Source organism: Hyperolius riggenbachi, chromosome 2 (assembly GCF_040937935.1).
Source record: "Hyperolius riggenbachi isolate aHypRig1 chromosome 2, aHypRig1.pri, whole genome shotgun sequence".
Classification (NCBI taxonomy): Eukaryota; Metazoa; Chordata; class Amphibia; order Anura; family Hyperoliidae; genus Hyperolius; species Hyperolius riggenbachi.
Window position 1 is genome coordinate 441,072,556 of NC_090647.1, and position 25,637 is coordinate 441,098,192.

General features: G+C 44.7%; 1 protein-coding gene across 1 annotated transcript in view; it reads right to left on the bottom strand.

Annotated features, from left to right (window-relative positions):
* Positions 1–19,870, bottom strand: part of BCLAF3 (BCLAF1 and THRAP3 family member 3) — a 126,849-nt gene extending 106,979 nt beyond the window's left edge. Inside the window, exon 1 of the mRNA XM_068269997.1 lies at positions 19,735–19,870. The gene's annotated coding sequence lies outside the window, so the exon portion shown is untranslated. The remainder of the gene's footprint in view (positions 1–19,734) is intronic.
* Positions 19,871–25,637: the final 5,767 nt, after the last annotated feature.

Here is a 25,637-nt window from a genome sequence, read left to right on the forward strand (position 1 = left end):
AGAAGTAAACAGCCGGCTGGGACACACTGTCGACAGCTCGGCTGATGATTTATGGGGGCATAGCAGGGCGCAGGGGGAACTTAGGGGGGGATCGGTATAGCAACAGAGGCTGGGCAGTATATGCAGACCCAGCCTCTGTATGCATATAGCAATGTTAGAACCCACCTCGGGTTCTCTTTAAAGAGAAACTCTGACCAAGAATTGAACTTTATCCCAATCAGTAGCTGATATTCCCATGAGAAATCTATTCCTTTTCAAAAACAGACCATCAGGGGGCGCTGTATGACTGATATCGTAGTGAAACCCCTCCCGCAAGAAACTGAGAACCGTGGTACTCCTGGCAGTTTCCTGTCTGTGAACCTTGTTGCACTGTGGGAAATAGCCGTTTACAGCTGTTTCCAACTGCCAAAAAAAGCATGCAGCAGCTACATCACCTGCCAACAGTAAAAATGTCACCATGTAATAAGTCAGAATGTAAATCAGGGATTTAAAAGATTTTACAATGGGCATACACTGACTAAATCATTTATACATAATTATTGTAAAAATGAAGCACTTTTTCTATTACATTATTTTCACTGGAGTTCCTCTTTAACTGCTTACTTTTTTCGCGATAGTGGTCCTTTAAGTAACAGCCTCTTTGTTATCTCCATTCCATGTTCTTCCTCTATAGTGCTCCTTATTATAGTAACCTGTGGTCATGTTTCTTATTATAGTTCCAACTTACTACAATTATAGTGAGTCCCTATAATAGGGCTCTTTATAATACTGCCTCACTATCATACTTTTGTTATTACTGTGCTCCTTATTATACTGAACCCTAATGAAGCCCTTTGTTTTATATAGAGGACCAAAGAGGTACTTTTTCACTCCTCCATCTGAGGCCAATCTCACCTGAGGGAGAAATGTCAGGGAACCCCTGTAATATCCTCAAGGAACCCTGGGGTGAGAAAGCCTGTGCTAGACTGTTCTTGGCCAAGGCAGCTGATTGGGGCCATTTCAAACGATAATCTACAATGTGTACAGGTGTCCTCTGAGGTAACTTAAAGGGAAACCAAAGTGAGAGGGATACGGAGCTGCCATATTAATTTCCTTTTAAAAAAAGATACCAGTTGCCTGGCTGTCCTGCTGATCCTCTTGCATGCAGGAGATCAGGTGTTTCTGACATTATTTTCAGATCTGACAAGATTAGCTGCACGCTTCTTTCTGGTGTGATTCAGACACTACTGAAGTGAAATAGATTAGCAGGGCTGCCTGGCAACTGAGATTGCTTAAAAATAAATAAATATGGCAGTCTCCATATACCTGTCACTTCAGTTGTCCTTTAAAAAACGCACCTTTATTGTCAGCTGGGTACAAATATATTATTATTAAAGGGCAGCCCCAAATTCCAGCATAAGCCTCGCCACAAGGGCCTACCTATCTACCACACTCATGGCTGTATCCTTGTTTACAATACTGAATGAAGGCAAGCTGCATGGATACAGCTGGGCCCAACAGAGACTCTTAGGAGAAACCAAGCCCAAGGCAAGCTGGTAAAGCCCAATCTACACGATACGATTCTTTGTGCGATTCGATTACGATTCTATTTTTGATCCAATTAAATCTGACATGTCCGATCAGGATTTGATTCGCCATTTGTCACAAGCCCCCTCAGTGGCCGGACCGCACAATGCCTTCCAACCGGTTTCAGCACACAGACCATGCAATCTGTGGTCGCAATCTGTGCGCGAAAACCACTGTGATTTTGGCAGCAGACCGACTAGAAGGGAGCCTGTAAGTTAAGGTAATACAATTCACACACTATTTTTAGGGTATAACTGCCACCACCTCTGTTACCATGGGACAGAGGAATCCACTGACTGGCTGACTCTAGACCTGAAAATAGAAAACGGTTAAAACACACTATTTTATCTAGCTATCCACAATAGTAGCGACTCTTCAGAAGCCAGGGTTCAGTTTTGTGTTGCTGAATAATAGCCAAACACATAAATGACGTTCGCGTTGTTTATTATGAAAACAATATAAATAATATATACAGAAAATCCTTAAAAACAACAATTATAGAGACAAATAGCACAGTATGGAAAATAAAAATAAGGGAAGGAAATACTTAAGTTCGTGGAAATATGTCCTTTCTGGGAAAAGAAATGCAAAGTCCTTGGTTTCAGAATCATAGGCCTTTGGGCATATTTTGTAATCCAAGCAGATGTTACAGTTCCAAGATAGCTGCTGGGTGGTCCTCTGCCCAGCAGCAGGTCTAGTTGTAATCCAGATGAGGTTAAGATGGAGGACTCCAGTCCGCCTGCTGGCAATGTGCTTTTGATGAAGCTGGTTTGGGGGGTGTGGCAATACCTGCCCCCTCTGAATTACCCACCAATGACAGCCCACCCCCTCCTAGGGGAATTTTGAGCTTTAGGCTACTTGCACACCAAGACGTTGCATTAGGTGCCACGTTAAGGTCGCATAACGTGCACCTAATGCAACGTATGGTGGTTCGGGAGAGGACGGTAGAGTGAGCCGCGTTAGGCGGCTCTATCCATAAGGTCTCCCAGAGTGGCGCTGATTGGCTGGCGGGACCACGTGATGCGGAGCGAGACACTCCGCATCACGTGGTCCCGCCGGCCAATCAGCATCCGCCAGTGCAGTGAATATTAAGTAGCCATGTGCGCGGCTACTGTAGCAGCATCTCCCCGCCTTCTCTCACCCCCCACTGCGCATGTGCAAACAGTCTAACGCGGCCATAGCCGCTCCAACGCCGTAGCATGCTGCACTTTCCGAACAACGTGCAGCGTTACATGTAACGCAACGTGGGCTGTGTGAACAGCCCACTTGTGCTACATTGCTGTGCGTTGGGGGAGCGTTACAGGCGCATTAACGTGCGCCTGTAACGTCAGTGTGTAAGCAGCCTAAATTGTAAAATACTGTAACTTATAAACGATAAATGTCATATTTAGGCGGACAGCGGATTCACAATTGTCAGAAAATACCGATTAATATGACATCTTGCATGAGTGCGTTAGGCTGTCCTGCCCCCGAGAAGGATCGTACACCCATAATCGGACGGGTTATGGTTATGAATTTTATATCAGCACATTGGGTGGATTTTAACGAATAAGACTATATGAATTTCATAGCTGTGCTCTACACGGTTTTCATTTAACAGACCGAAATCATAAACCACATGCATTTAAATCTGTTCCCCAGCGCTGCTTCTGTGTCTGAGTTCTTCAGTGGACCCCCTGGATCTAGCTTCCTTTGGCCACCTTTTGGTGTGTTAATAATCATCTGAGCGTGACCAGCTATAACACCCTTTGAGTTTTACACCAGGACTCCAGCTAGGGTTTCACACTTCTGGCTAATTGAACAGGCAAAAGGCTTCAGGAACAGACTTCCTCTAGCAGCTATGGAAGCTAGATTTTTAAAAGAAGACCCCAGGCTGACTGCCTGGTATCCATATACATAAGATTCTGATCTGGCACGTCAATGGCAATTGGTGCAGCAAACAGATTGTGCTCTTTGGTCTCGCGGCTCTTCCGTGACACCATTGTTTTGCAATGGCAAATCGAATTTAATCGAATCTCGATCGGACATGTATTTATTTATTTTATTTATAAAGCGCCAACATATTACGCAGCGCTGGACAGTAGTTTAGGTTACAGACAATATTTAGGGGTGACATACAGCAATATGACAATACAGGAATACAAGAAAAACCAGATCACGCAGCACAGTAGGAGTACAAGGTAATGCTTAGTCACTGGATGGGAGCATGGAGATTAGGCAAGTTAGGTTCACTCAAATGCATAGCATGGGTGCACAGTAATGGAGGTGCATGATCAGGTAGGACACAAAAGGAGGAGGACCCTGCCCAAAGGCTTACAATCTAGAGGGAGAGGTAGGGACACGAAAGGTAGGGGTCCAGAGTTAAGCTGTGGGTTTGGAGCACTTGTGAGGGGTGGTAGGCCAGAATGAAAAGGTGAGTTTTGAGGGCCTTGAAGATGTTGAAGGAGGGAGCTGCTCTAACGGGTGGATTTAATCGGATCGTAAATAGAATCGTAATCAAATTGCACAAAGAATTGTATTGTGTAGATTGGGCTTAAGACTAAACATCATGCAGACTTACCACTAGGTTTAACTCAGCATAAAGTGCATGTACCGTGTTTTAATCAAGTGATAATGATTTATTACGTGTAGCCGTTTCATGTGTAGTGGTTTCAGTCAGCAGATGACACCAATGCACAAAAACCTTCTAAGGTATAAGGCCCCTTTCACACTAGCATTTAAAACTTGCGTTGGGCTACCCTTTCTTACCACAAGTGCAATAATATTCAAAGGAAACTTGCACAGTTAATGCAGTGCGCCATAATCACCCTATCTGACACAAAGTCGGCAAATCATTAACACATGATCCGTGCGGCACTGTGCAGCAATGTAAATCAACGTGCAACGCAGCAAATGTGCACATCGGGAGAGCAGTGCGATGCAGCATGCACTGACGGGAAGCCCAGTGAGGTACTTACTGCCCAGCAGGGAGTTCGCCACTAGCCTGGGGTGGCGCTATGCATATGACCTGTCGCCACACGGTGGCGTGGGGTCATATGGAGGCCGATTTTTGTGATAAGTCGCGGCAGTACACACGTCAAGTGTAAAAAAGGCCTCCAAGCCCCAACTAAAAAAAAGAGGTGACAGATGATTAAAACAGTGTATAGAAATAAATGTGTGTTTGATAAAACACCTGTTTCAGGTGATTTGAAAACAAAATTATTTCTCAATTCCTGCCTCCTCTGGGTGCTACCAGGAGATTTAAACCATGTGACATCAGAAGTAGGAAGAACAAGTCGGATGTTTTTGTACCGACTCCACAGCCCTGAGAACAACAGATGTTAGACTACATTTCCCAGCATCCCTCTATTGTAGTACTGTAGAAAAAGTGCGAAAAAGGGGGTGGCAAGTGGTGATGACAACAAGCATGGAAATAGTACCGGCATCTGTCCTGTGTTCACTGCCTGTTATTTCTAGTTGAAGAAATGAGCAGAACTTGCCTTTCCAGAAAATGGCTATAGAGAGCGCCTTCAGACAGACCAGGGCCTCCAGCACTACCGCACTGGGCATGCACGAGTGTGATCTATGCATAACCAGAAGAGGGAAGTGCCCGTGCATGGAGAAATTCCTCTGTGCACAAGCACTTCCCTCTACTGGGCATGCGTGGACCGTATTTGCATATGCCCTGAGCAGCTATGCTTGTCCATGGCCGCACTCCCAGCCAGAAGATAAGAAAAGGCATAGCGTTAGAAAGGTGGCATGTAGAAGGATCTGAGCCACTGGACTACCCAGAAGCTTTCCACTATCGAGGTAAGTATGTTACTTTTTTTTCCCAATTCAGCATTGCTTTACTGGATGATGGCACATTCTTTATAACACTACAAAATTTCTGTAGCCCTGATATTTTTTGTAATTTAATGGTATTAAAAAGAAAAAAAATAATGCTTTGCAGGTACTGTAACAATGTACTAGTAAAAATGTCAAACTAAGTTTTCTTGAAACCAAGGCACCTGTATATAGTTGGGTGTATTGGGCTTCGCAGAATTCTCATATATCTCTTTGTGCCCTTGGCTTATGGCGTCTCGCAAGCTTGCACAAAGCAGGTAGTGACATTTTCAACATGCCAAGATTTACTGCAGTGCCAGATGAAGAAAGATTTGCTTAAGATTTACTGCAATGACCCATTCACCGCATGTCACAGTAAACACCTCCACTCATCACCTCCTGCCAAGATACTACTGCAATGCACTCACATGGTCAGCTACAGAGCACAGCAGGGATGGCTCTCTAATACAGATTGTTCAAAGCCTATTACCCACCTGGTAAAGATTTAAAAACCACCTTCTGTCCCCTCTGCATCGCCCACTCTCGTGGCCGGAGAACAGAGTGACATTGGAGCTGCGGCGAGGCACACAGAGACTTGGAGGAAGCCCCAGGTGAAGCTGAAGGGGTTTTATTTTTATTTAGGTCTAATCCCAGTTAGCCAGTACAGCTTCTAGAGGTGTTAACTCCCCTGGAGACTGCTAGGCTAGTGAAAGGGTTCTTTTAGGGCCTGTTTCCATAACATGCGGTGCAATGCGGCTACATAGCCTCATCGCACCGCGGGTGTCCTGTAACTAATGCACGGCAATGGAACAGTTTCCACTGCGTGCGGAGCATTCCAAGAATCTTTCTCGCATGGCCGCAGCCGCCCGCCATCCCCTCCATACACTTCAGGAGATGGGTAAGTGACGCGGGCGCCAGCGGAAGTGATGCGATGCGGCTAGGTAGCCGCATTTGCATCACTTTACAGTGGAAAAGGGCCCTTGGGAATTCTTTCAACCTTGATTTCTGAGTTTGTCAGCTGGGTGCTGTGCTGGCATAGCAGAGAAAGTTTTTTAAATTGTCAGCTCTGGCTGCTTGTGACTGATTGAAACATGATGCATATGCGATTTCTTTGGTAATCAGCATTGCCAAGATCGTGAAGGAGTCACAGTATTGTTTAAAATTAAATATGTCAGCCTCCATATCCTCACTTCAGTGTCCCTTTAAGGAGGATGGGGGAGATTTCTGGACTATCCAGAGAATTTCTACTACTGAGGTAAATATTGAATTTTGTTTATTTTTTTCCCTTCAGGTATCCTTTAAAATGGAAGGCTGGACAAGGGCTCTCATTTATAGATTATTCAGTGTTTAGTCTTTTACATTCTGAAATGTATCACAAGTGGTGACATCTTTAGGCCCGGTTCACACTTGAGTTGGAGTGTCAAATGGATCCGATCACCAGTCGATTAGATCAGTTATCATTCCGTTGCCACTGCGTTTCCGTTCCCCCACATCCTCCCAACCCTAAAGTGTATTTTTCTATTTAGGATGGTCCGTTTCTTCACTAGTGTGTAGAAACATTCAGTTTTCTCATTGCCTCCAAAGCAGGGTTTCAGCTTCCGTTTCAGGTCCACTGGGCTGCAGTGTACACAAAAATTGGTGCTGCAAGAAACTTGCGGTCCGTTCAGCATAACGTAGGGGAATGGATGCGTTCGAAGGGACAGATGTAAATGGTTCCAAAAGTTAACACTGGATCCATTCGCATCCGCTCTATTTGTACAGTACAGTATCTGTTCCGCAAACGGACCGTTTTTTAACGTAAGTGTGAACCGGGCCTTATGCTAGGTACACACCATACAATTTTCTGTTAGATTCTTCTGTTAGATTTACCTACAGCATGGAAAAAAAGCTATCTGGCAGGTAAATCTAAGAGAAAATCTAACACAAAATTGTATGGTGTGTACCTAGCATTAGTCCTACTTCGTGATCTGTACGGAATGTTCATTACTGAGAGTTCTATGCACACAGGGAGATATTGCTTGCTTGGCAGTTGGAAAAGATTTTTTTTGTGATATTGGTCCTTTAACCATTTAACGGCAATCTATCGTATTAAAACGTCATGCTTTTGCCTGTTAATGGCAGCATGACGTTTTAATACGTCGCGCGTTCCCGCCACCGCTCCGCACGTGTGCGCGCCGCTACCGCCGTCGTTTCCATCGGGATCCCGTGCTGAGTGATTGGGGAAGAGGACCGAGCAGTCCTCTACCCAATCGCACTGCCTGGAGTGAATGGACGCGACCGCAAACAGCAGCCGCGTCCATTCATAAAAACAGGAAGCTGTCGCAGTTTAATGCAGTGTAAAAATAAATAAATAAATAAATAAATCACTTCTTATACGGGAGAGTGTTCACTAGCGCCATCTTGTGGCCAAAAAGTATAATATATATATATATATATATATATATATATATATATATATATATATATATATATATATATATATATATATATATATATATATATATATATATATATATATATATATATATATATATATATATATATATATATATATATATATATATATATATACATATATATATACATACATACATATGTACATACACACACAAATACATACACACTATTAATAAAATTACACTTTCAACCCCCCCCCCCCCCCAAAAAAAAAAACACTTGTAAATACTAATCAGCTTAAAATAAATAAATAGTTGCCTTAGGGACTGCGCTTTTTTTAATCTATATTTTATGGGGGGAAATGAATTTTAATTTATTATATAGGGGCTTGTAATTATGGCCAGAACAAAAAGACAAAAACAGAAAACTAACACCTATATTTCAAAATAATATATTGTCGCCGTACATTGCGATATGGACATAATTTAAACGGTTTGATAATCGGGACAACCCGGCAAATAAAATATGCGTGTTTAACCACAGGAGAATGTTTAATTTTAAAATTATAATGGCTGAAAACTGAGAAATATTTTTTTAATATTTTTGTTTTTTTCCCATTAAAACGCATTTAGAATAAAAAAATTCTTAGCAAAATGTACTACCCACAGAAAGCCTAATTGGTGGCAAAAAAAAAAACGAGGTATAGATAATTTTCTTGTGATTGGTAATAAAGTTATTAGGGAATAAAAGAGAGGAGCACTGACAAGTGAAAATTGCTCTGGTCCGTTAGAGTAAAAACCCTTGGGGGTAAACTGGTTAAGTTCCTCTTTATGGCTTGGTTTACAGTGGTCAGTTGCATAATGGACGCATTATAGTAAGTGTGAACTGAAAAGCAAACTAGACATAGACTTTAATTCAAAGCCTGAATGCAGTGAGGTAGAATAAAGCGATCAGTTACAATGCAGTACTGCGAACAGATGAGGCTAAAGAAACACAAACAAAAAACACCCGGCCACCGGGAGCCCGATCTAGTGTAATATCGTCTAGCTGGGTTTAGGGTACAGTAACTTCTGGTATGGTTATACTCACAAGTGTGGGTTGCTTCACGGAGGCAACCACTCATTTGCGAAGATGGGGGAAGTGCCACCCCCACTCTGCCTTTTCTTGCTAGATGTCGGTCGCAACTCCAAATGAAAAAATATTCGGCTCACTGTACTAGCGAGATCTAAACCCTACTAAAGCTGGCCACTAACGGTCCAATTTCTAGTGAAAAATCGTTTGAGCGATCAGAAATTCTGATCGGATTGGTTGTAAATAATCTCCATTGGTGGATACAATCGATTATGAACGAGTGAAAAAAATGTCGAACGAAAATTTGGATTTTCTTGGTGGTCGTGATAGATAGGAAGCAATGATTGGTTAGTTGATGGTGTAGTGAACGATTTTTCGTCCGATCAGAATTTGATTGCGCGAACGATTTTTCGCTAGAAATTGGACCGTTAGTGGCCAGCTTAAGTAGGGTATGATTGATTTGGAAGATAGTAGGAGCCCAATTGGAGAATTTGTGTGATTGAAAAGAGAAAAAATACTCTATGTCCAAAGACACGTATAATTTCTAAATTAGGATATAGTCGAAACAAGATTGTATAGGATTTCATTTATTAAATGCGAACAGCACTGTGACAACGCGTTTCTTGGCGTAAGCCGCTTCCTCAGGTCAAGTAAGTACTGCGAACAGGCCCATAGAATTTTATGGACAGCAAGCTGACAACTAAGCACTGAACTAGCCCTGGGTTCACAGTGGTCACTTGCATAAAGCAGGTATTATAATCAGGGCTGTGGAATCGGAGTTGAGCAGTCGGAGCATTTTTGGGTACCTGGAGTCGGAGGTTTTATAAACCAAGGAGTCTGAGTCAGGAGTCGGATGATTTTTGTACAAAATCTACAGCCCCGGTAAGTAATAGACTAAGGAGTCGGAGTCGAGGAATCGGAGTCAGAGCCATTTTGGGTACTTGGAGTCGGAGTTGGAGTCTGAGTCGGTGGTTTCATAAACTGAGTCGTCGAATGATTTTTTTTACCGAATCCACAGCCCTGATTGTAATGAGTGTGAATTGCAATGAAGACTGGACATAGACTTTAATGCGGACCTCAACTCAGAATGTTCTCTCTGCTCTAAAAGATACGCAACAGCATAATAACCTTTAAACAAAACCCATTTCTTTGTTACAGCTGATACAAATCCTGCAATAAATCTGCACAGTTTCTACTTCCTGATTCATGGAATCAGACATATTGTAAACATCCTCAACGTTCAAATGAGCTTTTCTGCCATCTCTGCCGTGGCAGTCATGTGACACAGGAGTAAATTAAATTACAACTTAGACACAGATGAGGGGGGATTAAACAGGCTCAACTCTCTAAATACATACAGAGTGCATGTATCTAGGTTTTCCTTCTGCCCTATGGAGGAGTTCAGGTCCATTTTAACATAAAGCCTGCATGCAGCAAGTGAGAATAAAGTGATCAGCTACAACACAGTACTGTGAACAGGCCCATTGAATTATATGGGCAGTGAGCTGACATGCAGAATTCTGCAACTCAACTGAGCACTGTGAACTAGCCTTTAAGATCACAGCTGTTATCAGTGGAGCTGGCTCTAAACAGTGTGCTGGCTCCAGGACTGTATTGACTGATTTCTAAATGATGGTATGTATTAAATCTGTCCATGTCTTCAATATTAAAATTAAAACATCAGTCTGTGTACAATACACTATGGTTTTCTTTCATAAAAGTCACCATAAACCAGTCAGAGTAGAGTGCATGAAATGAACTCCAGTTGTATTTGAGCACACTTTCTGCAGCCGGGCTGACCAAGAAAAGATCAGGCAGGAGATAAGCAGCAGCTTATGGTGTTGGCTTTCAACATAATCCCAAACAATCTGCCAAGTGACCCCTGGTTATTGCTAAATACATAATCTTCTCTTTTGGATGAACAATAAACACTGTAACTTTAACAAAAATCAAAGTGATTCCCACAATTTAGGGATTAATACAGCACTTGGGGGAAGAGTCATAAACAAGGTGGGTGGGTGTCACTTCTAAAGTGCTGCTACTCAGATGACTGAAGGTAATGAAAGAACAAAGGCATTTGGATGTCATTAGCTATAGCATAATGTCACTCCACTTAACAAATGTCTACATGTAACGTATAAGGTATAAAAAAAAAATAAAAAATAGTAATGAGTAGCTTTATTGCAGGTTGATAAATCAAATAGATCAAATAAAACTGACTACTGAATTCCCATCTCTTAAAACTTAAAGAGAACTTGAATTGAAAATGAAAAGTCAAAATAACCATACACACGTCATACATACTTCCCGCATAGTCTACTCATCAATCTTTTTCTCCTCTCCTGCCTGTCCACTGTGATCAATGGAATTCTCCATCCTCCATTTTGAAAATGGCCTTTACCCTATAACAGCTTCCTGGTCAGCAAACTTAAATTGTAACATCGCCCACTTGAGCCATAGGGAAACATGGACAGTACCTGGTACATCAGTTTTCCTCTCAGCTATAACTGACAGCAACTGATATATTTCAGTTCTGACAAAATCTTGTCAGAACTGGAATGAATCTTAAGAAGAAAATGTTCAGCTTCTGAGAGGAACTGGCAGTGAGGTAAGTATGTAATATTCATTTGCAGGTACATCATGTGTTTATTTTAAATAATTTTACACAGTTCAGGGAGGGATCACACTTGTGTCTTCGGAAACTGCAGACAATTCCCCTGCAGGCGTTTTGCCGCATGACTGTGCGTTTTGCGGGCATTTTAAGGCCTCTTGCACACTGCAAGTGATTCCGATTCAGATTCCACTTTTCAGGGCTGGTGCACACCAAAACCCGCTAGCAGATCCGCAAAATGCTAGCAGATTTTTAAATGCTTTTTTTATTTTTATGAGGCGTTTTGCTAGCGTTTTGCGGATTGCTGCTGCGGTTTTCAGTATAGTAGATTTCATATATTGTTACAGTAAAGCTGTTACTGAACAGCTTCTGTAACAAAAACGCCTGCAAAACCGCTCTGAACAGGCGTTTTTCAGAGCGGTTTGCGTTTTTCCTATACTTAACATTGAGGCAGAAACGCATCCGAAATCCAAAAAATGCCTCACCCAGGCATTTTTCGTTTCTGCAAAACGCCTGCCGCTCTGGTGTGCACCACCCCATTGAGATACATTGACCAAGCAGATCCGCAGCCGCAAGCGGATCTGAAAACGCCCAAAAAGCCGCTCGGTGTGCACCAGCCCTTAGGGCTGGTGCACACCGAGCGGCTTTTTCCGCGTTTTCAGATCCGCTTGCGGCTGCGGATCTGCTTGGTCAATGTATCTCAATGGGGTGGTGCACACCAGAGCGGCAGGCGTTTTGCAGAAACGAAAAATGCCTGGGTGAGGCATTTTTGGGATTTCGGATGAGTTTCTGCCCCAATGTTAAGTATAGGAAAAACGCAAACCGCTCTGAAAAACGCCTGTTCAGAGCGGTTTTGCAGGCGTTTTTGTTACAGAAGCTGTTCAGTAACAGCTTTACTGTAACAATATATGAAATCTACTATACTGAAAACCGCAGCAGCAATCCGCAAAACGCCTCATAAAAATAAAAAAAAGCGTTTAAAAATCTGCTAGCGTTTTGCGGATCTGCTAGCAGGTTTTGGTGTGCACCAGCCCTCAATCAGTTTTTACATCCGATTCAGATTCCGATTTGTAGTGTGCAGGGAGCATACTGCAAATCGGAATCTGAAGTAAAAAACTGATTAAAAAGCGGAATCAGAATCACTTGCAGTGTGCAAGAGGCCTAATACATATATTTTCTTTCCAGTATCCAGGGATTTTCAATGAGGAACCGCAAAGTGGTGCGTAGTGCAGACCATTAGTGCAGATTTTTTTCCTTTTTTAAATGCTATGCAGATGCCTCCTGAAAAACGCAGTGACCCATAGAAATTAATTGTGTGTTTTCACATGCATTTTCACACTGCAGCAAAACACTGCAGATTTTCACAAGTGTCACCCGACCCCTGCCTAAAAACAAAAGCTCAGATAAGACCCTCCAACATATTATAGCTTTGTACACACAAGTAAAAGGCCCAATTCACACAGGTGTTTAACCCTTCCCATTCCCAGCTGTTTGTACAACCCCCCAAAAAACGGGTGCATAGGCATGTGTGGAATCCATATTTACATTGGATATTTATTTCCTTTTAAACAATACTAGTTGCCTGGCAGTGCTGTTGATCTTAGTGGCAGTTGTGTCTGAATCACACACCTGAAACAAGCATGTGGCTAATCTTGTCAGAAACATATGATCTGCATGCTTGTTCAGGGTCTATGGCTAAAAGTATTAGAGGCAGATGCTCAGCAGGACAGCCAGGCAATCTGGATTGTTTAAAAGGACATTAATATATAAACCTGCATATGTCTCTCGCCTTGAGATGAGCCTGTGTCTTTTTTGCAGGTAAATCAGACACCTCAGCAGGACTGCAGTTTTACAGGAATCATCATCTCTATTAAAAAGCACCATGTTACTGCAAAGCACAGCAAATCCCACAGCAAGGCAGAGACACAGCAAATGTGACAGCTTACAAAGCTCCTTTCTACCTACTACTTCTGCATTGCCTCAGCGCACATATAGCTATTAAATGCTCATTAAAAACACATCTCTACAAACACTAAGGTTGAAACAGAGCATAAATACCAACAGATCTTTCAGGCTGAAATGCAACAAAACATGTAGCATTGGCATGTGTGTATGCAAACTGTATGTTGCGTATGCAAGTGACACACACATTGTGCATGCCTGTGCATGAGCAGAAACAATATGTGCAAGTTCACACGCATGGGTCTGCATCAGCTGGCAAGTTCATACCTATAAGGGTACCATATAGCTGCCATCTATGGATTTCCATAAATGTCTGTCAGCTGAAATGCACTGCAGTGTAACCTGCAATCTATACTCTCTTAGAAAAATGGTCTGCACAGAACTTCCTGTTGTAACGCATAAGGGCCCTTTACACAGTCCATTGCGTTGCATCGCAAACGGACATCACTGCATTGCAATGATATTCCAATGGGGCTTCCGCACCAAGTGTGTTGTGACGAGTTCCGACGCAGTATCACAGCATACTGTGAGTTATTCGGGTAATGCGTGCATTTACAGTGGCAGTGTAGCATACTTTTATTGGACTGTATGCCTCACTGTATAGTCGCACTGCAGCAGTAACAAGCTGTGCAACTTTGTGGCAATCCTCAATCATTAGCAGCACAGAGCTACAGTGCTGGCCACAGGGAGTTACCCTAGCAATGTGCCTGTTACCTAGGAAACAAAAGTTGCCCAAATAGCTCAACTTGTGCTTCGTAGTCGGCGTAAGTAGCAGTAAAGCTGCCGTGCTTTCCGAGCACATGGCAAGTTTATCAATACTTCGTGAATATGGCCCAAGAATAGAGAGCGGGAGAAAGATAATGATACTCAATTATCTGTAAAGACATTCAAATAACTGTGCTCTGCTTGCAAGAAATAGTTTATTAACAAACAGCAAGAGGTGTAGACCACCTTCTAAATGTTCATAGTGAGAGGGATATGAAGGCTGACATTTATTTCCTTTTAAAGGACAAGTGAAGCGAGAGGGATATGGAGGCTGCCATATTTACAGTATTTCCTTTTAAAGTGGACCTGAACTCAGAATGTCCTCTGCTCTGAAAGATACGCAACAGCATAATGACAAAAACAAAAATGACAAACAAACAAAAACACACATTTCTTTGTTGCAGCTGATAAAAATCCTAAAATAACTCTGCACTGTTTCTACTTCCTGATTTATAGAAGCAGACATATTGTTAACATCCTGTACTTTCAAATGAGCTCATCTGCCACCACTGCCATGGCAGTCAGGCGACACAGGGGAAAGATCAAACTGCAACTTGTGATTAGACACAAATGAGGACGAATTAGACAAGCTTATACATACAGGGTACATTTCTCTCTGTTTTCCTTCTGTCCTGTGCAAGAGTTCAGGTCCACTTTATGCAATACCTGTTGTCTGGCTATCCTGCTGACTCTCTGCCTCTATAGCCATAGACCCTAAACAAGCATATGCAGATTAGGAGAGACAAGATTACCGGCATGCTTGTTTCTGGCGTTATTCAGACACTGCTGAAGCCAAATACATCAGCAGGGCTGCCATGCAGGTAATGTTTAAAAAGAAATAAACATGGCTGCCTCCATATTCTTCTCACTTCATTTGTCCTTTAAGCAATACAAATTACCTGGATGTCCTGCTGATCATCTGTCTCTAATGTCAGACTGGATTAGCTGCATGCTTGTTTAATGTGTGTGATTCAGATACTACTGTAGCCAAATAGATCAGAAGGGATTCCAGGCAACTAGTATTGTTTAAAGGGAACCCGAGATGAAAGGGATATGGAGGCTGCCATATTTTTTTCCTTATAAGCAATACCAGTTGCCTGGCTGTCCTCCTGATCCGGTGTTTCTAATACTTTTATCCATAGACCCTGAACAAGCATATGCAAATCAGGTACTCTGACTCAGCTGAAGGTTTTACTGGATTTGCCATATGCTTGTTCCAGGGTTTTGACTCTGACACTACTTATGCCAGAAGATCAGCAGGACTGCCAGGCAACTGGCATTGTTCACAAGGAAATAAATATGGCAGCCTCCATACCCCTCTCACCTCGGGGTTCCCTTTAAAAGGAAATAAATATGGAAGCCTCCATATCGCTCTCATTTCAAGTGTACTAGAGGCTTGAGCTTTGAAGGTTGGTGCATTTATTTTCTTCTAACAAACTCATTGCTACTTCTGTGCAGTATCCAAAGTGCTGCACCAGAAGTATCACACAGAGTGCAGTACCTCAGCAATGAATCCAATGCAAATACAGTCAACTGAGGAATGGAACAGAAATACAAGTAAACAGACATAAGATGTTCCCAATTTCAACTGCCTCTTGAAAGTTCACCAACGTGTCGAATTAAAATATAAATCAATAAGTGGAGCTCTGAAAGAATATAAGAACAATCATTTGGGAAAAAAGCAGCCCTTACACAACATATGGCTGTCTGTTGCAGTTATTGCCGACTCAGCATTTGAGGTCAATAACTGCATTGACTAGTGTGGTACAAGACTGTACTTGCTGCTTTCACTACTCTGGGGAGAAGCGCAGGAAAACAGCAGCACAAGCATGAATACAGCTCCTACATGCCGCAGGATAGTTTCCCTGTCCAGTCTGTATTGCAGTGGTGGTCAAATCACTACATACTGAGAGACCCAGTCACGGCCCCTGACATCCACACAGGACTGAACATTGCATGATAAACTGATAAATACTGCTCTTGACAACGTAAGTCTGCTACAGCTAAGATTCCTGTAACCCTTAATAAGTACTACTGTATTTCAATTTTTCTATTGGCTTTGTGTTCCTAAAACTAAGTTCTCACAGAAAAGTAGAAAGCAGTTACCCAATCTGGCTATTTTCTACCATGTAGATTAGTAAAATGGGGGATTCTGTGCACAACGACAAACAAATAATATTTACCGAATATCGAGCTTTTCTCCTGGCGGACTCAAATCGCCAAAGCTGCAGCCACTAGGACACGCTCTATAGGCAGTAGCAGTGTTAGTAGGAGACCTTGGGCAAGACTCCCTATGTATGTGCTGGCTTACTTAACAGGAAGAGCCGAGATTTGAGCCGAGGTCTCCTGTGTCAGAGGCAGAGCCCCTAACCAGTACACTATCCAGCCAAAATACATTGCTGTACAAAAGCCTTGTCCAATCACTCTAAGGCTCCCAGCACACTGCAAATCCGATTTGCAATTCCGATTTTCCCTGGATGCTATCAAAAGAAAAACACAGAAAAACCGCAGCATGCAGTACAGATTAAAAATCTGAATCGCTTGTGAAAAACCGATTAAAAATCAAAATCGCATGCAGTGTGCAAGAGGCCTTAGACCTCTCGAACACTACATGCAATTCCGATTTTTTATCAATTTTCACATGCGATTCTTTATTCTATATTCTTGAACAAGGCTGTCCTTAATGGCTGCCTTAGCCGAGTGTAATACAGCTTGTGTATACAGCCATCAGAGCTGGGATAGGACTGACAATGCTGTCTCTCAGCCTGGGAAAATGGTTACTAGAGGTCCTGAACTGTCTTCTCATGGTGTAAACCATCTTCATCTGCAATGCAGGCTTTTCTGCACTTTGCCTTTTGTGTTGTGGCTGCCCACTCCACCTGAGTACCACCTGTGTGTGCACTATTATACACTATTCAATGCATAACATGCATGTTCCTATATGTAAAAATGGATGAGGAAAACCGTACCATTTTGCATTTTTTCCAATGCACTAAAAAAAATAAAAAAAATTAAATGTAAAACAGATTTACATGTGCTGTCAGATCTACAGAATTCCAGAAGAAAATGCAGAAAACATGCAGTGTGTTACAGCTGGATGGTTTAAACAGGGCATGAATGTTGCTGAACTGTATGTATAAATGAGAAGTTGCGTTTGGTTGACAATAGAATTTTTCTCTCATGGCCAAACTGTGTTGGCTTCAGAGTAGGGTGGGCACCAGGGCTCTACAGTGTTCAGTTTATAGCGCACCTGAACTCAGAACTTCCTCTCTGCTCTAAAAGATATGAAACATCATAATAACAACATTTGTTACTGCTGATACAAATCCTGCAATTGTTCTGTAGTGTGTTTACTTCCTTGATTTTATGGAAGCAGATATATAGTTAACATCCTGAGTTTATAAATTAACAGATCTGTAGTGGCAGTCAGCTGACACAGCAGGGAGATCAAATTACAGCTTGTGACTAGTCACAGATAAGGGGGGAATTAGACAGGCTAAACTCTCTATATACGTACAGCAGGGGTCTCAAACTCGCGGGCCATTTGCGGCCCTCGATACAATATTTTGTGGCCCTCACTGGCAAAAGTTTCCTTATAGATCGCTTCAGTGCTCCCAAGTAATCCGCCGCATCCCTGCCGCTAAACGAAGGCTGCAGAGCACCAAATCGCCCGGGGGGCAATCCGCCGGCATTTCCTGGAAGGGGCAGAGCTTTCAGCTTCAGCTCTGCCCCTCCTCACGTCAATCGCCACACGGATCGCCGCCTCTCTCTGTGAAGGAAGAGTGAGAGGGGCAGGCTGAGGCGATTGTGAAATTCCTTATGCGGCCCTGCCTCATCCTGACTTTGCCTCCTGCAGCCCCCAGGTAAATTGAGTTTGAGACCTCTGACGTACAGGGTGCATTTCTGTTTTTCTTCTGTCCGATGCAAGCGTTCAGGTCAGGGGTGTAGCAATAGGGTTTGCAGAGGTAGCGACCGCATCGGGGCCCTTCCTAAACCAAAGTTTATTGGTCCTGTGGTGTTTATAATCAATTCTATAGAGGCTTCGAATAGTAGTAATTTACACGCTGCTCCCCATCCCCTTCTTGCACCTCTAATAGATGACCCTGGCAGGTTTTGTTGTGCCATATCAAGCAAGTGCTTGGGGGGGGGGGATGTAAAACTTGCACCAGGGCCCTGAGCTCAATAGCTACGCCACTGGTTCTGGTTGATCGGAAAAAAAAAAATTTTAGACTTTCATTCGATTGTTTTAGTCTAATAAACAGGAAAATCGAACAATGCTGTGAGATGAACTTCATCCCAATTACGATGTGGATCTCTAGCTTTTAACGCCGGGGACAATCGCCAGCAGCCATCCATCCATCTCAACCGCTGATCTAGAGATAACACATCATATGGACCTTATCTGTATAGTCACCACCTCATCAAGTGTTCTACAGATGCTGCTACCATACTCTCCAAATAAAAAACATTATTAAACCTGAAACTAGTACAGCATGGTGACGTCGTGGTTAGCGCTCTCGCCTTGCAGCGCTGGGTCCCAGGTTCGAATTCCAGCCAGGTCAACATCTGCAAGGAGTTTGTATGTTCTCCCTGTGTCTGTGTGGGTTTCCTCCCACATCCCAAAAACATACAGATAAATTAATTGGCTTCACCCTAAATTGGCCCTAGACTGATACATGCACTACACAATACAATACATACATAAATAGACATATGACTATGGGAGGAAATAGATTGTGAGTCCCTCTGAGGGACAGTTAGTGACAAGACAATATACTCTGCACAGCGCTGCGTAATATGTCGGTGCTATATAAAAACTTTACAACAATGGCTTTAAAGTAACAGGGAGACCAATCAATTAACACAATAAGACTGAAAGCAATAAATTCACCAAAACGTGGAAAATAATCCTAATGTAAGCAATAAAATAAGCCCATGGAGGATAAAGGGGAAATATGTATGAAAAACCTCAATATACGCAGTAGAGCATTGCCAGCTCTTTTACTGAATAAATAGCACGTTCCCCTCAGCTTCTAGTGGGATATTTCACCCTTGTTAAAAAAAAAAAAAAGTTCCTCCAATATGACATAAATATACAATTGTAGCATGGCATCAGCCAGCAATGAGTAATGTTCTGCGGCAAGGATAATGAGCATACGGCACTTGTCAGGAAAGCATGCCAGATGAGTGCAGAGGAGCTGCATCGTGTCACCATGTAATCTGGCCTCTGCTATGTACAGCAATAGAGATCAGAGTGCAGAACAATAGAGAGCAATAATGAAAGAGGCATGAAGCCTTCCAGCCTGGAGGAGGGGATTACCAGTGATTGTAGCGGCATACCAGCACTGCCTAATCACACTACAGGGAAGGGGCCTTGCTGAGCAGCAGCACGAGGTGATCCCCCCTCACACCCCCTGCTATCTCTGTACAGCGCTGTGCTCTGCAGCAATGCCCTCGCTCATTCACACTGCTATCTATCTGCAGCAATCTGCCTGCTATCATACAGCTCGTCTATAACAGGCTCTCCCCTAATCACAGCCCACCAGGGAAGAGCTTACCTGAGCGGAGAGCAGCGGCTGCTGTCTATGGAGCAGAGGTCACTGACTCGCAGTCGCCAATTGCAATCCAACACTAGAAGTGCCCGAACACCCAGCGATCACCTAATACCGCTGCTGCCTGTGCTGAGAGCCGTGTGTGTCCTCCCCCGGAAGTGACAGGCGAGCTCAGCCCCGCACTCACATACTGCAGATCTGGCGACAGTTAGTTACTGCATTCACTTCAGTGTGCTGCACAGCCTACTCACAGCTAACATTACAGGTTATCACCACCACATCTTACATTGCTATACACACAACACTTATCTTACATTACTAGAACCCAACACAGCCCTCCACCCACAGCTTTTATCTTCCATTTAAGTGAACCAGAGATGAAAGAAAAAATGTTATCCTTACCTGGGGCTTTCTCCAGCCCCATCCGCCTGGATCGCTCCCATGCCGCCATCCTCCGCTGCCCGCCGCAGCTACAAGAACTGGGTCTTGCTACTGCCGTCAGTCGGAGCCAGTGTAGCGTAATGCTGGGCATACACGGGTCGATCCAGCGGCCGATTAGCGCCGGATCGACTCCCGCCGCGTCTGCGCGTGCGCCCGGATCGATTCCCGCTCGTCCCCGCCGGCACTTATCTTCCACTCGATTTGTCGATATTGTCCGCCCGAGGGTATCGAGCGCGGAATCGATCCCCGCGGTGATCAGACACGTCGGATATTATCAATCGAGCCATCAGGCTCGATTGATATGCCTCCCTCGACGCCGTGTATGCCCAGCATTGGAGAAGTGCGCTGTTTGCGTGTCTCTCCAGCAGCCGCTGAAGAGATACATAGAGGGTGCACTTCTCCTGTGTAGGCTGGCTCCGATGACGTCAGTAACGGGACCTGGTTCCCACGGCGGTGTGGGAGCAATTCAGGCGGATGGAGCTGGAGGAAGCCCCAGGTATGTATAAAATCTTTTCTTAAGGGGCCCATACACTGGTTGATTTCAGCCATTGATCGATTCTATAGCATCAATCGATCAGAAATCGATTATCAAATTCCCAGATCGATCGATTTGCAGCCGATTTCGATCGATTTGATCTATTTGACAGGATGGAAAAATCAATTTCCCAATAGATTTCATTCTGAAATCTATTAGAAATCTGTTCCTAGTGTGTGGCAAACATCAGATAGATTCCTGTCAGATTTGATTTGACAGGCATCTGATAGAAATCTATCTAATGGTCGAATCTGTTGCAAATCTATAAGTGTATGGGCCCATTTACACCCAGCATACACAGACCTCTTCTCACAGCTTACATTATTTACAGCTTATCACACTATCTTACATTACTATTAAGGGGCCCATACGCTCAGCCGATTTTTGGCCGATTGATCGATCAAAATCGATCGATCAATTGGTCGATTGCAAATCGATTGACCAATCAATCGATTTGCGGCCGATTTCGATCGATTTCAATCGATCTGGCAGGCTGGAAAATCTAGGTTGATCTGTTCAGATTGCTTATCATTTTGCATTGGCCCTAATGGAAATCTGATGGCAAAAAAATGCCATCAGATCGATTTTCAATAGATTTCAAACTGAAATCTATTGGAAATCTGTTCCTAGTAAAAAATGTTCCTAAACACATCAGATAGATCAGAAATCTATCTGCTGCTATTCTAACGAGTGTATGGCCACCTTAAGAGATGTTAGCGAACCATTCGCTAGCGAATCTCTATGGGCAAATACTACTTCGCTATGACCTGGAGTAGTAAGGCTGCGCTGGGCCGACGGTGCGCGTCTTTTATCGCGCGCCTGTTTCTGGACAATCTCTGCGCATGGGCGTGACGTCATTCATGACGTCACGCACATGTGCAGAAAGTGCCCGGCAACAGGCGCGCGATCAAGGACGCGCACCGCCGGCCCAGTGCAGACTTACTACTCCCGGTCATGGTGACCCGGAAGTAGTACAGGGTTAGGGGTTCGCCAGCGAACGGTTCCCGAACCGTTCGCTGACATCTCTAATTACTATACACACAACACTTATCATACCTTACATTTCATTACTATAAACCCAAAACAGAGCCCTCCACTCACAGCTCTTAGGGCCCGTTATCACTTGCAAACACATCGCTAGCGTTTTGTGCTAGTGATTTTACCGTGATTAACGATGTAAAATTACTGTACACTTGTGATTTTTGAGTGATCGCGATTATCGCTTTTATAGCATTGTAATTGCGATCGCTCTAAAATCATGTGAAAATGCTACAGGTAGCACGTTTAGCGATCAGCCGGAATCGCCCACAATCGCGGCAGTGAGATCACTGCCATGTAGCTAATATTGTGCTAGATCTTTAACCAGTTCAGGGTCATAGGCTTACACCCCCCATAGTGACCAGGTTATTTTTTACAATTCAGGCCACTGCAGCTTTAAGGGCATGCTGCAGGGCGGTATAAATCAGCACACAAGTGATCCCCTCCACCCCCCCCCCCCCCCTTTTTCTGCTTTCTGCTGCTGGGCTCCAATCACTGCTGCCTTGTTTATTTACTTATTTTGGAGGGGGGATAAATATCGTTTTGTTTTTTTTCCCCTGCCCTCTCTCCCTCCACCCGCCAGCCAATGACAGCTTTCGGCTGTCATAGGCATCAGCCTATGAGAGCCAGTCGCTCTTGTGCCTCACCGGGGGACAACCGGGTGACACGACTGTCCCCAGTACATCGCTGCCGTAGATCGCAGCGCTAAACAGTGTAAATAGACGGCGGTTTTGACGTCTAACAGTCTCCTAGCGACGATCCCCAGCACAACACGCCCCCAGGTCATGAGGCCAATTGGCGTGACGCAGTCATAAACATTTAAAGAGTGCTGGCGATATCCGGCGATTAGTAGTAATCGCCTGCTAATTGCCACAGTGTGAATGGGCCTCTTCCATTACTATACACCCAACACAGCCCTCCACTCACAGTTCTTACCTTATCTTACATTACACCTAACACAGCCTCTCTGTACACAGCTCTTAAGGTGGCCACTAACGGTCCAATTTCTAGCGAAAAAATGTTAGAGCAATCAGAAATTCTGATCGGATTGGTTGAAAATAAACTCAATTGATGGGCACAATCGATTATGAACGATTATAAAAAATAGTCGTCCGACTGGATTTTTGTCAAACTAAAATTTGGATTTTCTTGATTGGCTGTGATAGATAGGAAGCAAAGATTAGTTTGTTAAAGGACTTACGAGGCCAATAATAGAGAAAAAAAAATAAAAAACGTTAGCTACCTGCGTCAGCTTGTAAGGCACGGAGGACGCCGTCCGCGCCCTCCGTGCCGTTCCGCCGGGTCCCCGCCGCTCAATAGCCCCCCGAACGGTCCCCGACCGCGCGGCCCGGGTCGGGTTCTCCAGACTGTACAAAGATGGCGGCCGGAGCTGCCCGCGGCTGCGCAGCTCTAAGCCAACCCCCCGATCCAAGTAACAGGCTGTTTCCTGTAGCGTGGATCGGGGGGTTGGCCTTAGAGCTGCGCAGCCGCACTCGCGGCTATGCGGACTGCGCAGCCGCGGCCAGCTCCGGCCGCCATCTTTGTACAGTCTGGAGAGCCCGACCCGGGCCGCTCGGGGACCGTTCGGGGGGCTATTGAGCGGCGGGGACCCAGCGGAACGGCACGGAGGGCGCGGATGGCGTCCTCCGTGCCTTACAAGCTGACGCAGGTAGCTAACTTTTTAATTTTTTTTCTCTATTATTGGCCTCGTAAGTCCTTTAATGGTGTAGTGAATGAATTTTCTTCTGATCAGAATTTCGAATCGTTCGACAGATTGTGAATCGGTTTCATAGTGAAATCGATTCAAAATCTGTTTGCAGTGTAGGCAGCCAATAGATCCCTCTTTGATCAGATTCGATCACAGAGGGATCTATCTGCTGGTTGATCTGGTGGCAATCGACCAGCGTATGGCAGCCTTTAAGGAATGAAGAGATAAGATAACTCTCTCACTGTATGGTGGCAAGTTTCTCTTGACTTTTATCTCCAGCATGATCTTAGTGAATTGAGGGCCATTCTGGTGAAAACCCTCCCATGGTGGAATGTCATGACTATGGTCCTGACAGTTTGCTGTCTGTGAATTTCAATGCATTGTGGGAAATAACATCATTTCCAACTGACAAGCATAGAATTCTCAGTAGCAGATAACATTCCATACAGATCAACCTGGCAGAACTAAAGATGTCACCACCAAATATCAATTTCAGAATGTAAATCAGATAGAGGAAATATTTTACAATGTGCCAACACTGACTAATTACCCGTATTTTTCACCCTATAAGACGCTCCGGAATATAAGACGCACCCAGGTTTAGAGGGCAAAAACCAGGGGAAAAAAATATACTAAACCTGGTGTGTCCATGTTCCAGGAGCGTCTTGTACATGTTCTCCCCAATGGTGCTCTCCTGTGTGTCCCCCCCATGTGTCCTCATGTATCCCCATGTTTCCTCCTGTGCCCCACATGTCTCCCCATGTGTCCTCATGTATTCCCTATGTGTCTTTCTGTTTCTCCCATGGGTCCTCCTGTATTCCCATGTGTCCTCCTGTGCACCCCATGTATCACCTGTGTGTCTTCCTGTGTCACCCATGGGCCATCCTGTGTCCCCCATGTGTTGGCCTGCGCCCCCATGCCTCCCCTGGTGTCCTCATGTATCTTCTATGTGTCTCCCATGGGTCCTTCTGTGCCCCCCATGTGTTGTCCTGTGTCCCCCAGGTGTCCTCATGTATCCCCTATGTGTCTCCCATGGGTCCTCCTGTGTCTCCGATGTGTTGTCCTGCACCCCCATGTCTCCCCAGGTGTCCTCGTGTATCCCCTATGTGTCTCCCATGGGTCCTCCTGTGCCCCTCATGTGTTGTCCTGTGTCCCCCAGGTGTCCTCATGTATCCCCTATGTGTCTCCCATGGGTCCTCCTGTGTCCCCGATGTGTTGTCCTGCGCCCCCATGCCTCCCCTGGTGTCCTCATGTATCTTCTATGTGTCTCCCATGGGTCCTTCTGTGCCCTCCATGTGTTGTCCTGTGTCCCCCAGGTGTCCTCATGTATCCCCTATGTGTCTCCCATGGGTCCTCCTGTGTCCCCGATGTGTTGTCCTGCACCCCCATGTCTCCCCAGGTGTCCTCGTGTATCCCCTATGTGTCTCCCATGGGTCCTCCTGTGCCCCTCATGTGTTGTCCTGTGTCCCCCAGGTGTCCTCATGTATCCCCTATGTGTCTCCCATGGGTCCTCCTGTGTCCCCGATGTGTTGTCCTGCGCCCCCATGTCTCCCCAGGTGTCCTCGTGTATGCCCTATGTGTCTCCCATGGGTCCTCCTGTATCTCCGATGTGTTGTCCTGCCCCCTTCATGTCTCACCAGGTGTCCTCGTGTATCCCCTATGTGTCTCCCATGGGTCCTCCTGTGTCCCCGATGTGTTGTCCTGCATCCCCCATGTCTCCCCAGGTGTCCTCATGTATCTTCTATGTGTCTCCCATGGGTCCTCCTGTGTCCCCCATGTGTTGTCTTGGGCCCCCCCAGGTGTCCTCATGTATCCCCTATGTGTCTCCCTCCTGTGTTCCCTTCACTGCAGTAATTCCTCTCCCCCTCCCCCTTGTCAGTCCTGCCCCCCACCCCCTGTAGTGTTAATAGCAACTCACCTTCTCCATGCTCCAGCGTTGATTAAATCACAGTACTCCCCCCGCTAGCCTCCTCTCCCTCCCCCTTGTGTCTGTAGCAGCAGCAGGCGGCTGCTTACCTTCCTCACGCTCCCGTGATGGTTAATGACCTCAGCGCTCCCCCTCCCCCTTGTGTATCTGGCCCCCCCGGGTGTTGGAGTCAGTAGCGGCAGCTTACCTCCGCAATGTGCCCGCAATGACTGCAGACATCTGTCTCCCCTGCACTTCTCGCTCTAGTGACCGGCTTGAAC